The sequence below is a fragment of the Sarcophilus harrisii genome, chromosome 5, assembly GCF_902635505.1.
Source record: "Sarcophilus harrisii chromosome 5, mSarHar1.11, whole genome shotgun sequence".
NCBI lineage: Eukaryota > Metazoa > Chordata > Mammalia > Dasyuromorphia > Dasyuridae > Sarcophilus > Sarcophilus harrisii.
This window is the reverse complement of record NC_045430.1, coordinates 83627562-83645171: the sequence shown is the minus strand read 5'-3', so window position 1 is coordinate 83645171 and position 17610 is coordinate 83627562.

Here is a 17610-nt window from a genome sequence, read left to right as displayed (position 1 = left end):
AAGATGTTCCGGCTGTTCTAATTTCACTTTGCATAAATTCACATAGGTCTTGTCATGTTTTTCTGAAGCCATTCATCATTTCTCAAAGCACAATAGTATTCCATAACAATTACATGCTACAATTTGTTCAACCATTCCCCGAATGATGAGCATCCCCTTGATTTCCAATTCTTTGCCACCACAAAAAGAGCCACTCTAAATGTTTTGTATATATAGATCGTTTTTCTTTTCCTTTTATCTTTTTGGGATACAGACCTAGTAGTGGTATTATTGGGTCAAAAAGTTTATTAGCCTTTTGGGCCTAGTTCCAACTTATTTCCCAAAAAGGTTGAACCATTTCACAACTCCATCAACAATTTATTAGTGTATCTATTTTTCCTCTCATCCTTTCCAGCATTTGTTACTTTGATAGGTGTGAGGTGATTCTCTCAGATACTTGTTTTAATTTGAATTTTTTAATCTATAGTGATTTAGAGTATTTATTTTCCATATAACTATAAGTAGCTTTGATGTCTTCTCCTGAAAACTGTCTTCATATTCTTTGATTTTTATCAGTTGGGGAATGGCTCTTATTTTTATAAATTTGAGATATATGTATTTGAGAAATGAGGTCTTCACCAGAGAAATTTACTGTAAATTCTTTTGTATTCATTGTCTATAATACCTTTTGATAAATTGTAATGTCTCATTAATAAGAATTAGGATTATCCCTTTTAATTAGGTCTATTTTTGCTGTCTGAAAGCATGACCACAACCCCTATCTCTTTTTTAGCTTATCCAAAACATAACTGATTCTGCACATTATTTTAACTCTGTGTATATGTCTTTCTGTTTCAAGTGTGTCTCTTGTAAACAACATATTGTTCAATTCTGGTTTCTAATTTATTCTGCTATCTGAATCTGTTTTATGGGTAAGCTCATTCCATTCACATTCGGTTATGATTACAGTGTATTTTCCTTCCTCTTATTTTATTTTGTTTCTTCCTCTCTTTTCTCCTTCTCAAAAGTCTATTTTACTTCTAACCACTGCTCCTTAATCCATACTCCCCTTTATTATCCTTCCTTTTCTCTTATCACCTTCCCTTCCTATTTCCCTTTGGGCAAGTTTCAATTCTATACCCATCTGAGGTTGTATATTATTCCCTCTTTAAAACAATTAAAAGAGAATGATGTTCAAGCACTGCTTGCCACACACTTTCTCCATCTTTCCCTCCATTGATAAAAACTTCCTTGCATATTCCTTTTAGATTAAAAAAAAAAAAATTCCCCACTTAGCCTCTCCCTTTCTTTTCTCCCAGTGCATCCCTCTTTTATTTTTAAATGTCAGATTTTCTATTTAGCTCAGGTCTTTTCATCAGGAATATCTGAAAGTCTTCTACTCCATTAAATATATATTTCCCCCCAAAAGATTATACTCGGTTTTGATAGGTAGGTGATTCTTAGTTATAATCCTAGCTGTTTTGCCTTCTAGAATATCATATTATAAGCCCTCCACTCCTTTAAAGTGAAACTTCTAAATTTGGTGTGATCCCATATCTCCACAATATTTGAATTGTTTCTTTCTTGCTGGTTGAAGTATTTACTCTTTGACCTGGGATTTCTGGAATTTGGCTATATTATTCTTGGGGTTATCATTTTGGGGTCTTTTTCAGGAAGTGAGTAGTAGATTTTTAAATTTTCTATTTTACTCTCTAATTCTAAAATATCACGGAAATTTGAAAATTTCTTGAAATATGATCTCTTTTTTTGATCATGACTTTCAGTTAGTCCAATAATTCTTAAATGCTCTCTCCTCAATCTATTCTTCCAGACCAGTTGTTTTCCTGATGAGATATTTCTCTTTTTTTTCAGTTTTTTTCCATTCTTTTGATTTTGTTTTGTTTCTTGATGTCTAATGGAGTCATTAGCTTCCACTTGACCAATTTCAATTTTTCAGGAATTATTTTCTTCTGTGAGCTTTTGTATCTCTTTTTCTTTTTGGCCAATTCTGCATTTTTATGGAATTCTTTTCTTCAGTGACATTCAGTATTTCCTTTTCCATTTGTTCTATTTTGTTCTCTAAGGAATCTTTATCAGTGAATTTTTGTGCCTCTTTCACCTACATAGGTCAATTCTGCTTTTTAAGAATTTATTTTCTTCAGTATTTTGGGTGTTTATTTACCAACTTTTAAATTACTTTTCATAATTTTCTTGAATCACTTTCATGTCTTTTCCCAGTTTTCCCTCTATCATTCTGATCTCTTTAACTTTTCCAGAAATTGTTACTGGGTTTGGGTTCAATTAGAACTTTTCTTTGAGGCTTTTTTTTTTTTTTTTTGGATAAGTGCTTTCACATTGTTGTGTCCTTCTGAGTTTGTGTCTTGATTTTCTCTGCTACTATATAGCTATTTATGGTTAAATTCTTTTTTTTTAATGTTTGTTTGATCATTTTTCCAACCTATTTCTTGATTTGAAACTTTATGTTAAAGTTAGACAGCTCACCTGGAGGTGGGAGATACTGTCCCAAGCTTCAGGTTTTTTCATGATGCTATTTTCAGAACTAGTTGGAGATTCTAAGATGTGTGATCTTGGGACAGGTGTGGTCATTGCTCTCCTGGTTTGCCCTCTGGTCTTTACCAAGGAAAGATCTCTGGTCTCCTGAAGATATACTTACTAGCACTCCTCTCTGCTTTGGCACTGTGACCAGGACCCCTGCTCCCTTGTGACCAATGCCTAGCATTCTTCTCTACGCTGGAAAGTTGACCTTTAACTACATGTGAGCAATTGAGTTGCCAAACACTGCCAACTAGAACCAGGTGCCTGCAAGAGGTTCTTTATAATCTCTTTGTGAGCAGTTGTCCAACCTCCTTACTATCCCTGGGCTGAAAGCACCTAAAGTTGCTGCTGTTGTTGTGGACACTTGCTACAGAAGCATATATGGGCTCCAGACAGGTGCCATCAAACCTCCATTCTATGTTACAGATTTCTCCTGCCTAGCTTTTAAGTTTTTTTAGTCTGGAAAAATATCTTGTTTCAACTTTTTGTTGACTCTGTTGTTCCAAAATTGATTTGAAGCATTATTTTAAAGTTGTTTGAAGGGGAATGTGGGGAAAATTCGGCTGGCTGGCTACCTTAATCCACTATCTTGGCTCTGCTACCTAATAACAATTTTAAACATACATTTTTTGAGTTCCATAAAAAGTTATCAAACTGTGCATACCCTTTGATCCAGCAGTGTTACTACTGGGATTATATCCCAAAGAGATTATAAAGAAGGGAAAGGGACCTGTATGTGCACGAATGTTTGTGGCAGCCCTTTTTGTAGTGGCTAGAAACTGGAAACTGAATGGATGTCCATCAGTTGGAGAATGGCTGAATAAATTGTGGTATATGAAAATTATGGAATATTACTGTTCTGTAAGAAATGACCAACAGGATGATTTCAGAAAGGCCTGGAGAGACTTACACGAACTGATGCTAAGTGAAATGAGCAGGACCAGGAGATCATTATATACTTCAACAACAATACTAGATGATGACCAGTCCTGATGGATCAGGCCATCCTCAGCAACGAGATCAACCAAATCATTTCTAATGGAGCAGTAATGAACTGAACTAGCTATACCCAGAAAAAGAACTCTGGGAGATGACTAAAAACCATTACATTGAATTCCCAGTCCCTATATTTATGCACACCTGCATCTTTGATTTCCTTCACAAGCTAATTGTACAATAATTCAGAGTCTGATTCTTTTTGTACAGCAAAATAATGGTTTGGTCATGTATACTTATTGTGTATCTAAGTTATATTTTAATATATTTAACATCTACTGGTCATCCTGCCATTTAGGGGAGGGGGTGGGGGGGGCGGTAAGAGGTGAAAAATTGGAACAAGAGGTTTGGCAATTGTTAATGCTGTAAAGTTACCCATGTATATATATCCTGTAAATTAAAGGCTATTAAATAAAAAAAAAAAAAAAAAAAAAAAAAAAAAAAATAAACATACATTTTTTGAGTTCCAAATTATCTCCTTCCATCCCTTTCTTCTTGAGAAAGCAAACAATTTGATATAGATTATAAATGTACAGTCATGGAAAACATATTTCTATATTAGCCAAGTTTAGAAAGAGACAAGAAAAATAAAGTTTAAAACTTTCTCTGAAAGTTGAAAAGTTTAAGAATAGCTAAGCCCAGAAGTATTGGATACTGAAGGGAAAATCTGTAGGAGTATGGAAATAAAGGGATCAAGGAAAGGAACTATATAAAATGGAATCTTGTAGGGCTTGAGTATTCATAAATGTATAGCTAAATAATTTTTAAGAGGGAAGGAACTTTAAAGATCAGTTCATTTATGCCTCATTACTCCACCCATTTATTGAATCAAAAAAAAAAGTTTTGTGAGTATTTTGAATTTTGTTTTCCATTTACAGATTATCCTACTCCATGAGAAGGCTAGTATCACAAAGTAAAACAATTATATGAATTTGAAAGTACATGCAACATTTCATCTGTAGCAACCTCTCCCCACTTCTCTACTTTTAAAAAAGATTTTTAATTAACCAAAGTCTATTTTCTCTTCTATTCAATCAGGAAAGTAAAGAGAAAATTAAAACTGATTCCTTGTAACAAATATGTAGTTAAGCAAAACTTCCTTCATTGTATGTCTACAGAAATTTATATTTCTGTACCTCAGTGTCTGGTGGTACTAATACATTTCCTTGGACCTCTGCAATTTATAGCTGGTCACAGGATTCATTCAGAATTCTTTCAATTTTTAAAGTTGTCATATGTGTGTATGTATATGAATAAATTGTTTTGATTCAGCTCATTTCATTCTTTATCAGTTTATGGAAGTTTTAAATTTTGTTTGCTTTTATAATATTGATGTTATAATAGAAAATGCTCTTCTTTTTCTATTTGTTAAACTCTTAATTGTTCATTCTCCAAATTCTCCATTTGGAGAATATTGAGCCCGAGTCAGGAAGAATTTAATTCAAATCCAGCCTCAGGCACCTATTACTACATAACCCTGAACAAGGCAGTTTTTTGCATCAGTCTCTCTATCTGTAAAATGGGAATAATAATAGCACCTACTTCCTAGCATTGTCAGAATCAAGTAAGATGATAACTATAAAGCACTTAGCACAGAATCTAGCATACAGTAACTACTATACATATATTAGCTATTAGTAATGGTGGTAAATATTTATTAGCACTTACTGTGTGTTAAGCACTGTCCTAAGTATTGGGAAAGGAATTTATCTATCACAGGGACATGATGAAGAACTAATATTAGGGAGGGAAATGATCTGAGGAGGTGAGTATTTCAGAGTTGATATCATCTTTCAGAATGATGAATTTCTGGACATCTTTAAGTTCAAGGAAAGCAACAGGGTGGAAAATAATGAAGTGAATTCCCTGAAAGCCCTTCTTAAATAGTGGAGAATCAGAATCTCTCTCCAATCAGAAGGAAGGAGAGATTCCAGGGGCAAAGGGGGCTGAAGAGATAAGATTTGGTAATAGTTAAATATTGTGGCAGTCAATGTAATGAGATGTCACTACATCATAACAATGAATTTGAACATATTTGGAGGTGAAAGGTGGTCCACTACAAGGGGTAGTATGTCACCAATTGAGCATCAGTTCTTAAGAATATAAAAATAAAAAGTCTCTGAGTGCCAGGGACAAGGCTACAAACTAAAACTGCCACAGTATATAATATCAAAAGATACCCTCAGGTAATTTACATCAAGTTGCCATTAGTGAGTTTCCATACTGGATTCAAAAGGAAAAGTTTCAGAGTTACACATCTATAGGTATGTATTCTGCTTATGCACTCTGGAAGATTGTTAATTTTAGAAATTATTCTCTCTGTGTGTTTCTGTCTCTATCTCTCAGAGTTTTCAGACTTCTAGTTCCCATCCCCAGTCTTTGCTTAGGAAAAAAAAAAGTATGGCTATTCTTCTCATTCTCACACCTCACAGTAAAAAAAAATGACTCCAAGGTCCTGCAGTGTTGGAGAAGTGGATTGCCTACCCAACCTGTGTTTCCCTCCCTATGTGCCTTGTGTCTTGTCTTCTAAATATCTTTTAAATTTGTGCCCATTCTTTCCAAGGATATATGGAAGCATATTTAAAAATTTCCTTTTTAGTTTCTTGAGAAATAATTAGGAATTGTTTTTCTCTAATCTAAAACAGATACCAGACTCTTTCCTTTAGAAAAGTAGAAAGAACAAAACAAAACCCAAAACTGTCCTTTGAAAAGGGGTTATGGTGATAATCAAACTTTACTCTGGTCTATAAGATCATTGCCTCCCCACCTAAAATGATTGGTTTCATGACCCATCTATGGATCAAGTCTTCCTTTTGAAATTCAAGGTAAAATATTGTTCATTGGTGGGGAAACGGTCCAAGAAGGAACTGAGAGGTGAGTCTTCTGGAATGTTAAACCCAAACTTCCTTGCTCTTCACTCTATAACTCTACTGGCTAGCTTCCAACCTCATCATTGAACAGAAACTGCCCTCTCCAAAACTATCAATGATATCTCTTAAATGCCAATTTTAATGGCTTTTTTCCATCCTCATTCTGCTCATCTTCTCTGCAGGCTTTGAGGCTGTTGATATTCTCTACTTTCTAGGTTTCCATGACACTACTCTATCCTGTCTCCTGCTACCTATCGATCTATTCTTTCTCAGTCTCCTTTCCTAAATTTTTGTTCATGTCTTTTGGTCATGTGTGAGTCAGGGGCTTATACTATAATAATTTTTTAAAGTTCCCTAATTGGCTGCTGAGCCAAAAGTAATAACTCAGGGGCTTCTAAGGAAGAGTTGAGCGAAACTACATTCGAACCCAGGTCTCTCTGACTAGGCCCAGCACTCTGCTATCCAATTTGCCATCTAGCGGTTTTCCTGCTACCATTACAGTGCAAGAGGCAGAGGCAGAAGTTGAGAGATCCGGATGATGGCTTTCAGGTAGAGTGATGCTTGTGGTGAAGAGGAGTGGAAGAGCATTAATCCCTGGGGCACAACAGATGTTCAAGAGAAGAAGAGTTGCAAAAGGGCTCCTCAAAAAGAGAAAAAGACTTCCAAGGGCCAGGAATTGGGAGGTATTCCACTGCCACAGGCAATCTCCACTTATGCGCCTCACTACCATTTCCAAGTTTATGAGCATTTTCATCAAGTCCCAGTGTTATTGGTGGGAAAGTGCAGAATCGGAGTATTATTTTCTAACTACTGTTTAGCACAGTGACTGAGACACAGAAGGTGCTTAATCTTTATTGATTATTGATTACTGGTTGGGGTTTTTTGGTGACATGGGTAAAACCAACAAAAAACTCTAAATGAGGTTACTAGCTGATCATTTAATGGAGAGCAAAGGGGAAGGGAACTCAAGAGTTAGTTTTGGAGGTAGCTGACCAGAGGGTCATTTCCTCTCCTCTCCTCCAATCTGAGGTAGCAGTTGCCATCTCAGGACCCAAACTGTTTCTGAGAGTTCAGGTTGGAGGAGTGACACTGAAAAAAGGTGACAGTCTGGATAAGGGTGCCAGTGTAGAGACCATGGTCAATAAAGGGAATATGTGTTATCCAAAAGAGTCCACACTGGTTTAGCTAGACTCTGCTTGCAAAGAAGCATGAATAGATTAGTCCTAGAGACTCTTTTCACTGTCCCTTCTCTAAGGGAGCCGTTGATTCCCACTAGAAAGGAAGCAAAAGATTAGAACCATAAGGCTGTTCTCAAAGAGAGAGGATACTGGGCTAAGTTGTACAGGTGTAACAGTGTTTACAGATGTAAACTAAATATCATTAGTTTACAAGAAATCATTTCTAGGTTCAAGTTGTTCTCTTGAATGCTATCCCTTAGTAGGGAAGAAAGACCTAACTCCCTTCCCACCAAATGCTTAATCCTAATCACATGTAGAGAATAAATTCTCTGCTCGGTGCTTCAGTATATCAATAATCTTTAAAAAAAAATAAAAATAAATTAAAAAAAAAGAGTTAGGGACAAGATTGAAGAGTTAGTAAAGATCCACCCTCATCTTCCAAGTCCATCTAAGGTTAGACATTTATTAAATTAGAAACAGATAACTGAATTCTGTAAACTCTTCCATTTCTTTCTTTACTCAAGTTGCCTACCCCTTCCTTATTTTCTTAATATAGAATTTTTAGTCATTTTAAGCTGATCATTGATAAAAAAGCCATCTTATGAGAACATTTGTATTTTTGTATGGATAGCCATATATTTGCAAGTCAAAGAATAAGTCGATCTCAGCAGAATCAAAACTTAGTGACCAAAGGACAAAGAAGATATACTAGATGAGGTTTAAGTAGAAATGTGACCAATCTTGATTTATGGACATGAAGTGCCTTAAAAGATATTCAAGGACATGTATGAATAGACCAGGAGATAAAAATCTTAAAGTGCCATAGAAATGTCAGTTATTGATATTATTGTTGCTATTATTGTGTTTCTTAGTAAAAATTCCTTTTGAATATTTTGAAAACTGGTAGTGATCAAGGGCCAGGGACCCTGTTGGCCATGGGCACTTGCAGGAAAGCAGAATCCCTGGTTTCAGTTCTAGGGCACAGAGGACAGCTGTACTTTGCAGCTACCAGAAGGAGCAAGATCATTTGCAGGACATTGTGGCTGGGGGCCTTAGCTGTGGCTTGGGAGTAAAACGGAGAGCCCAAGGTTGGGCTCCAGATGAACCGCAGAAGATAATGGTAAAAAGGACCTGAGGCTGGGAGTATCAATCCTATGTCTCAGGATTACAACTAGATTATGCTAATAGCTGTTAAATAAATAAATAAATAAAAATGAGTAAGCAAAGGAGAAAGAACCCAATGACACATAGCTACTATGAGGATAGAGAAGATCTGGGATCATATTCAAAGGAAGATATTGAAGCTAAAAAAAAGTTATTCCTTTTTCAGTGGAAAACATCAAATGGTCCCAAGCCCAAAAGAGTTCTTGAAAGAATTTTAAAAATCTTCTTTAAAAAAGCAAAGAGAGATTAAGGGAAAATCAGAAAAAAAGAGAGCAATCCAAGAAAATCATGAAAAGAAAATCAACCAATTAGAGATAATAAAAAACTTAAAGAAGAAAATATTTTTTGAAAACTAGAATTGGGCAAGGGGAAGCTAATGACATTCTAAAACAGCAAGGAATTATGAACAAAATTTTAAAAATTGAAAAATAGAAGAGAAAGTAAAACATTTCATCAGAAAAACAACTGATCTGGAGAATAGATCAAGGAGAAATAATATAAGAATAGCTGGCCTACCTGAAAATTACAATTAAAAAACTAATATTGAAGTAATATTACAAGAAATTATCAAGGAAAATTTTCATGAAGTTCTAGAACAATAAGGCAAAGTAGAAACAGAAAATATCTACTGATCACTATCTGAAAGAGATTCCAGAATGAAAACTTATAGGAATATCACAGACAAATTTCAAAGCTCCCAGGTTAAGGAGAAAATATTGGAAGTAACAAGAAAAAAAACCAATTTAAATATCGTGGAGCTACAAAAAAGGATCATATAAGATCTAGCAACTATTATGCTGAAAGACTGAAGGTCTTAAAATACTATATTCTGTAGACTAAAATAAATGAGTTAAAATCAAGGATGACTTACCCAGCAGAGTTAAGTATAATTCTAAATGAAGAAAATGGATAGTTAACAAACTCAAAGACTTTCAGGTTTTTGTGACAAAGACCTCAGAACTTAAGGAAAAATTAGACAAATAGTATCTAGGAGAAATAAGGTAAAAATTAAAGACTAATTATGAGACTCAATAAGGTCAAAACTATTTACTTCATATAGTGAAAACATTAGCAAATTTATGATTGTTAGCATTATTTGGATAATTTGAAAGAAAGGCATGGACTGAGCTGAGTATGATAGTTGATTCTAAAAAAGTAAAACTGTGTAGGGAGAGATAAAATGGAGTGATTATTTCATACAAAGAGGCATGAAATGTATACTTATTGTGTATCTAATTTATATTTTAATATATTTAACATCTACTGGTCATCCTGCCATCTAGGGGAGGGGGTGTGGGGGGGTAAGAGGTGAAAAATTGGAACAAGAGGTTTGGCAATTGTTAATGCTGTAAAGTTACCCATGCATATATCCTGTAAATAAAAGGCTATTAAATAAAAAAAATAAAAAAATAAAAAAAACAAAGAGGCATGAAAAAAAATTGATACAAAAGAAGCTATACCACCCGCAGCTACATATATATACATATTGTAGCTACTCACATATGTAGATATAATGCTATATGCATATAAACAAATATAAATTTAAAAGTGTATAAACTTACCAACATACAGATTTTGTCAAATGTCTACTATGTGCCAGGTATTATGCTAGGCAAAAGGTGAGGAAAGAGACCCAACAATTAAAATAATGCTCTTTCTACTTTCAAGTTACATACATAACTTAAAGTTGGCAGTGTTTTACCTTTGTAATATTAGAGGTACATTTCTACCTGTTTATATGTAATTTTACTCATTATAGTGTGAGATCACTGAGGGCAAAAATGATTTTGCCTTCCTTTGTTTTTCCTGTACCAAATTAAGTAAAAATCTAAATAAATTTACTGCTTGACCAGGATATCATTATATACTTCAACAACAATACTATATGATGACCAGTTCTGATGGACCTGGCCATCCTCAGCAACGAGATCAACCAAATCATTTCCAATGGAGCAGTAATGAACTGAACCAGCTATGCCCAGAAAAAGAACTCTGGGAGATGACTAAAAACCATTACATTGGAATTCCCAATCCCTATATTTATGCCCACCTGCATTTTTTATTTCCTTCACAAGCTAATTGTACAATATTTCAGAGTCTGATTCTTTTTATACAGCAAAATAATGTTTTGGTCATGTATACTTATTGTGTATCTAATTTATATTTTAATGTATTTAACATCTACTGGTCATCCTGCCATCTAGGGGAGGGGGTGGGGGGTAAGAGGTGAAAAATTGGAACAAGAGGTTTGGCAATTGTCAATGCTGTAAAATTACCTATACATATAATCTGTAAATAAAAGGCTATTAAATTAAAAAATAAAAATAAAAAAAGGAAAAAAAAAGAAAAAAAGAAAAAAAAGAAATTTACTGCTTAATTAAAAAAAAAAAAAGAAGCTATAGAGGAGAGGGTAGGTAGTGTTGGAACCTTACTGTCATTGGGAATAGGTTAAAAAGGGAACTGTTGTTCACACATGTATAATCTATATAGATAGACATAGATATAAATATCTAGAAGAGTATAAAAAAACTTCTAAATTCAGAAAGAAATAAGAAAGGAAAGGGATAAAGTAGGGGGAGAGAATAAGAGAAGCATTCTTAGAAGGGTAGGTAGGTTAAGAAATAGGAGGATGGGTAGAAGTAAACAGAAGAGTGAAAAGGGACAAGGTAAATAGGGTAAGAAGGATAGTGAGGAAAAATAGGAAGAAGGAAAAGACAGAAAGTAATTGTAGTTTAAAATGTGAATGGGATGAATAGTGAATGGAGACGAATAGCAAATTAAGAATTTGAATTCAACAATATGCTGTTTTCAGGAAATATAAAACTGAGAGACACATAAAGATAAACTATAGGACAGGAATAGAATTTAATATGTTAAAAAAAAAAAGCAGAGATAGTAATCACAATCTCAAAGTTAAAATAAATGTAATCAGAAGTGAAAAATAAAGAAATTATACTGTCAGAAATATTATTCAGTATTGTTTTAACCCTTTTGAAATAACTAGACAGTGCAAAGTGCTTTGAGCATATGCCTATCAAAATACATGGTAAACATATGAACATAAATATAAAACACTTTTTATACAAATAAACTCAGATTTAAATAATTGATATTAAAAAATTGAAATAAATATTTATTGTTCATGGGCACGTAAAACCAATATGTTTTAAAATGACATTTTACCAATTTATTAAATGTCATTCCTATTAAATTGCTAACAATGATTTTACTGAGTTAGGCAAAAATAACAAAATTCATTTGGAAGAACAAAAGGTCAGGAATTTCAAAGAAACCAGGGGAAAAAGATGTAAAGGAAGTAGATTTAACAGTATCAGACTTAAACTCTATTATAAGGTAAGAGCATTGTAGAAGCTTAAAAGGATAATTTCGATTATTTTAAATTAAAATCTTTTTGTATTAACAAAACCCATGTAGCCAAGAATAAAAGGACTATAGAAAATTGCTGGGAGAGGGGGGGAGAATTTTCATACAATCTCTCAGACACGATGTAATTGGCTTGGAATATTGCTGTGATGTAGGAAATAATGAATTGGATGATTTGGAAAAACATGGAAAGACTTATGAAGGAAGATGCTATCAGACAGATGACAAGAGGAAATAAGTATGGTCTTACACATATTTGTATAACTGTTTATAGATATCTATATACGTGTATATATGTATATATGTGTGTGTGTGTATGTATATTCACTTTAATTATAGCCTCCTTTAGGGTGGAGGAGAAAAAAAATAAAGTAAAAACTGCACAGCAGAGAACAAAAGACAACCAACAGGAATTCGAAGAAAAGCTAGGCAGCTTTGAAAACAATGGGTAGGTATTTCTTATATAGGTTTTCTTGAAATAGAAATGTATTGTTTTATATTGAATTCTCTCTTATAATCTGCTGTGTACAAGACAATGTTTTTCTTTTCTTTTCTCATTTTGTATTTAAGTTTAAAATTTTAAAAATTGCAGAAAGACAGAGAGGAGGGAGGGAGAGAGAGAAAGGGAGAGGTAAAGAAGAGGAAAGAGGGAGGAAGGAAAGGAGAGAGAAGGGGAGGGAGGAAGGAAGGAAGGAAGGGGAAAAAAAAGAAGGGAAGGAAGAGAAAAAAGGAGAAAGAAAATTGGTGGTGGTGAATGAAATCAAAATAAAAGATAATTAGCAACAGTGAATTAGTGCAGCTCCTAGTGGCCAATCACAGGAGTGGCAGAGTATCAGAACTTCTAAAACCTGAAGAGTAAGGAAATCTAGACAGAACAGCTAGGACCAGCAGAAAAGTATCACTTCTTACTTCCTGGATCTCTCTTTCACAAAGTAGCAGAAAGGAGAGGTTCAGGGTCTCAGCAGACATGGGAATAAGGCGGGGGCTTGAAAGCTACCTCAGCTGAGCTTGTCTGTGGAAGAGCTAGAAGCATGGCAAGAGAATCCAAGCCCCTCCTCCCCACACCTCCCTTCCTCCCATCTCTTCTTCCTCCCTCTCCCCCGATCTCCCACAGGCTATCATTTTCTAGTACCCTGGCTCCTCCATCTATGCTGTTAAGAGATTTTTTTTTCTAAAATAGAGAAGTAAATGCCTCCACCTTCTTTTATTTGTCCCATTCCTGCCTTCCATAAAGCTGTGATGGGTAGAGTGCTGGGTCTGGAATCAGGAAAAGCTGAGTTCAAATCCAGCCTCAAACACTTAACTCTTGTGCAACCCTGGGCAAGCCACTTAAAATCCTGGCTCAGTTTTCTCAACTGTAAAATAGGTTAATAATTTCCCAGGACCGTGAGGATCCAATAAGCATATCTGTGAGGTATTTAGCTTGGTACCTAGCACAGAGACCTGTGAAGAGGATGAGGAAGAGGAAGATGCCTCCTTCTGTAATTAGGAATGCGATGAGGGTACACAAGAGTGATTTGGGGACACCTGTAGAATGTTCTTTATGGGGCACTGGAGAGACCCTTATTGTGTGGGACAGAATGAACCGGGCAGCATCTTTGGTGTTCCCACACCTGGACATCCTACAGTTAGTACTGACTCAGATTCTCTAACCTCGGGTCATCTGGATGAATCTGAGCTCTTGGTGGGGGAGGGGTCTGACTCCTGTGTCTTTCCCCATTTCCTCTCCCGTTGGGTTGTCTCTCATATGTGATGGTAGGGGGTGTCTCTTTAGATAAATCCTTTCTTCTCTTGGGATTCTCCAGAGCTCCAGAACAGGAATTTCCCATTCCCTTCCCCCACCTCCTAAAACTGACTGCCTTTATCTGTACCTCTCACTCCCTCCTCCCTGGTACCTTCCTTCCTTTGTAATTGTTGATCAGAATGTCTTGTCCACTTTGACAAAAAGGGAAAAAAGATGGGAGAGTTCCAGGAATTGTTTCGCAGTCACTGCTTGGGGCAAAGTTGCTTGCCCCTCCTGGTTGGTGAGGAGCCAATCTGCTCTTCCTCCACCCCCTCCCCCTCTTCCTACATTTCCCCTCATCCCTCCCCCCCCCCAAAAAAAAAGAAAAAAACTGCATTGCCATCACTTATCTTCTGCTGATGGAGCAAACTCTGTAGCTGGCTGTCTAAAGGACTCCATCAGGCACCTCTGTTGATATACCCAGACAGGACCATGGATATAGTGGATTTCCAAATAGAAGGGAAGAATCCCTAAGATAGGTCAGAAGACCCAGACGTTGCAAACAGCTAAAATGGTCAGATCCAAAGATCTTCCCTCCTCTGGAAAGGGATGGGACATGAAGGACCAAGGAAAGCCAGAGTTACGGTTTCTTATGAAGAGGAGTACTGAGGAACGGGCCATCGGAGGGATGGGAATGAGTAAGGGAGAGGTCTCATTCCCCTCCTCCAAACAATGTGGGAATCTTTGTGAAAAAGCCCAAGGAGACATCATCATCATTTCTCATCACTAATGGCCCATATGGCACTAGAGGGAAAATGGGGAGGTTTAAGGGATCCCAGAATCAAAGCCAGCAACTTTCAGATGTGGTTTGTGTGCACTGAGTGTGAGGCAGGAACCTCTGTGGCTTTTAGTTTCCTCACTAGCCAAACAGGGATAACAACCTCTGTCATCCCATCTCAGGGATATCATAAGGATGAAATGAGATCATGGAAACAAAAGCTAAAGAAATCATTCCTTCTCTGGGCTCACTTTTATCATCATAAAAATAAGAGGGGTGGGTTGGCTGGTCTCTAGGGTCCGGCTGCCATCCACCAGTTTGCCCTCTGGGTTCCACAGTGCAAGTGGAATGGAGGACTGGACAATAAGGCCGGGCTTTCTGGCTTTGTGGTTCTGCCTGCTGCCACCCATATAAGGAACTTGATGGGCCCACTTCTGGGATGATAACAATGGCTAGCATTTTTAAAATAGAGTTTTAAGGTTTGCAAAGTACTTCACACATTGGCTCAGCCCTGTGAGGAAGATGCAGTACACAGACAGGAAACAGAAAAGCCAGAATACGTGTATATCAACTGAATTAGGGCCAGGGCCCTCCATTAGGTGGCATTGCATACTCCCATAAGTAAGCTCACTTAAGTAAGAATGCCCTTTTGCTTGGCAGAGAGAAAACTGTGTGGCTGGAAGGACTTGGTTCCCGCTTTGCCCCCCAACCTTGGCCAGTTCCACTACACAAGGATTACTAAGGTAGCCTGGCCTGGTGTGGAGGAAAGGATATGAGTTTGAATCCTGACTGTGCTGTTCCTGCTGTGGACTTCCTTTTAGCAGACCCCAGTTTTCTCATTGTTAAAATGGTGGGGGGAATTAGACTAGAGAATCTTAGAATTAGAATGGGCTTCACCTACCATTTAGTCCAATTCCAATCTGAGCATGCAGCCCTTCCATAATATTTATTAGGGTACAATGGAAAAAGGGGCTGGCTCTAGAATTAGATAGCCAGGTTCAAATCCTGCCCCTGTGACACCCCCCTGGGCGGCTTTAGACCTATGATCCCCGATAAATAAGAGTTCCTCCAGACTTTGCATTAAAGCACTCTATCAACCAAGACCACCCATTCCACTTTTGGATAGCTCTCCCTTGTGGAAAGCAGTTTCTGTTAAATCTATTTGTGTGGAACATTGTTCTGCCTTTCATTAAGCTACCAATTTTCCTAAAGTATAAGTCTGGCCCTATTAAATTCTCCCCTTCCCAACTTAATTCAATATATCCCAATGACTTATGTCCAGAATCAAAGTAAAATTTGGTTTGGCATTTAAAGCCCTATATAATAACCTGCCCCCTTCCTAACTTTTCAGCTTTCTTACTCCCTTGTACATACTCTGAGATCCAGTGACACCCTGTTTTTCATTGTCCGTCCTTGTCTGGAATGCTCTCTCCCTTCTCACCTCCATTGCTTCCTTCAATTCTGAGCAAAAAAATCTCAGCTTTTCCAAAAAGCCTTTCCCAGTATCCCTTAATGTGAGAGCCTTCCCTTTTGAGATTACTTTATCTTGACACAACATAGCATTCTCACTCTCTCTGTTATTTGCTTGCATTTCGTTTTCTTTCTCAGTTTTTCTTTTTCTTCCTTCTTGATCTGATTTTGCTTGTGCAGCAACATAACTGTATAAATATGTATACATATATTGGATTTAACATGTATTTCAACATATTTAACATGTATTGGAGTACCTGCTAGCTAGGGGAGGGGGTGGGGGGAAGGAGGGGAAAATTTGGAACAAAAGGTTTAGCAAGGGTCAATGTTGGAAAAATTACCCATGCATATGCTTTGTAAATAAAAAGCTTTAATTAAAAAAAAAAAGAGAGAGAGAGAGAAATTATTGCATCTTGCCTCCCCATTAGAATATGAGCTTCTTGAGTTCAGGGACTGGTTTTGTCTTTCCTTGGTGTTTAGCACAGTTTCTGGCAAATAACAAATGCTCATTAGCTACCCTTTAGCTTTATCTGGAGCAAGTCTAATGACTCTTCCAGATGATAATAGTTCAAATACTTAGAAAAAGCTGGTTGTTGTTTTTTCTTCCTCTAGGTTAAACATCCTCAGTTCCTGCAGTCCTTCTTTCATATGGGCTGTTTTTCAAGTCGTCTCCTAGTTCTGATCAGCCTTCTCCAAAAATGCCTCAGCTTATCAATGTCTGTCCTAAAATGCAGCATCCAGACCACTACATAATCCTCCAGATGAAATATGAAAAATGATCTCCACAGATAAGAAAACAAAATCTAGATTTTTAGTAAAGAAGAAGAGAAGAGTAGAGATCCCTGCTGTTGCATTTCTGGAAGACACTGGAGGGCGAATATGAAGAGGAGAATCAGAATAAAATATCAATTATTATCTCCCTTATTTTGGATACTTTGTCTCTCAGTGAAGCTTTTCTCCCTCCCATGTCAGATAGTTGACTCACACTGAGTTAGCAGTCCATTAAAATCTCCTAGATCTCTTGCACACAAACTTTTTACTAGTCATCACTTCTCCATTCTATGATTGCAAATTTGATTTCTTAAAATCCAAGGGTAGGACTTTATATTTAACTCTATTGAATAAAATCAGTGTTGTATCCTTGAGTATCTTTTTAGGTTATTTTTTTACTAGGTTATCTTTTTGTCAAGTGTTGGTTGTCCTATAAAGTACCCAATCTGGGTTAGGCCTATTCTATACTAGATAAGGAATTCTGCACATAATGTCAAATTGGTTGATGCATTTTTAGTTTAGAGTAACTTTTTACCCCTTTCTTTGTTATAAGGGATGGATCTCTTGAAGGTGAAATATGTTTTTAAAAAAGGTATCTGTTTTTTTTAAAGAGGCAAATAGATTATTTTGAAATAGCAAAGGATCAAAGGGCTCTCCACTAGAACTTTCCCCCAAAATCACACTGACCCATTAATAACTACTCTTTAGGTCCCATTATCCAATCCCTTCTAAATCTACTTA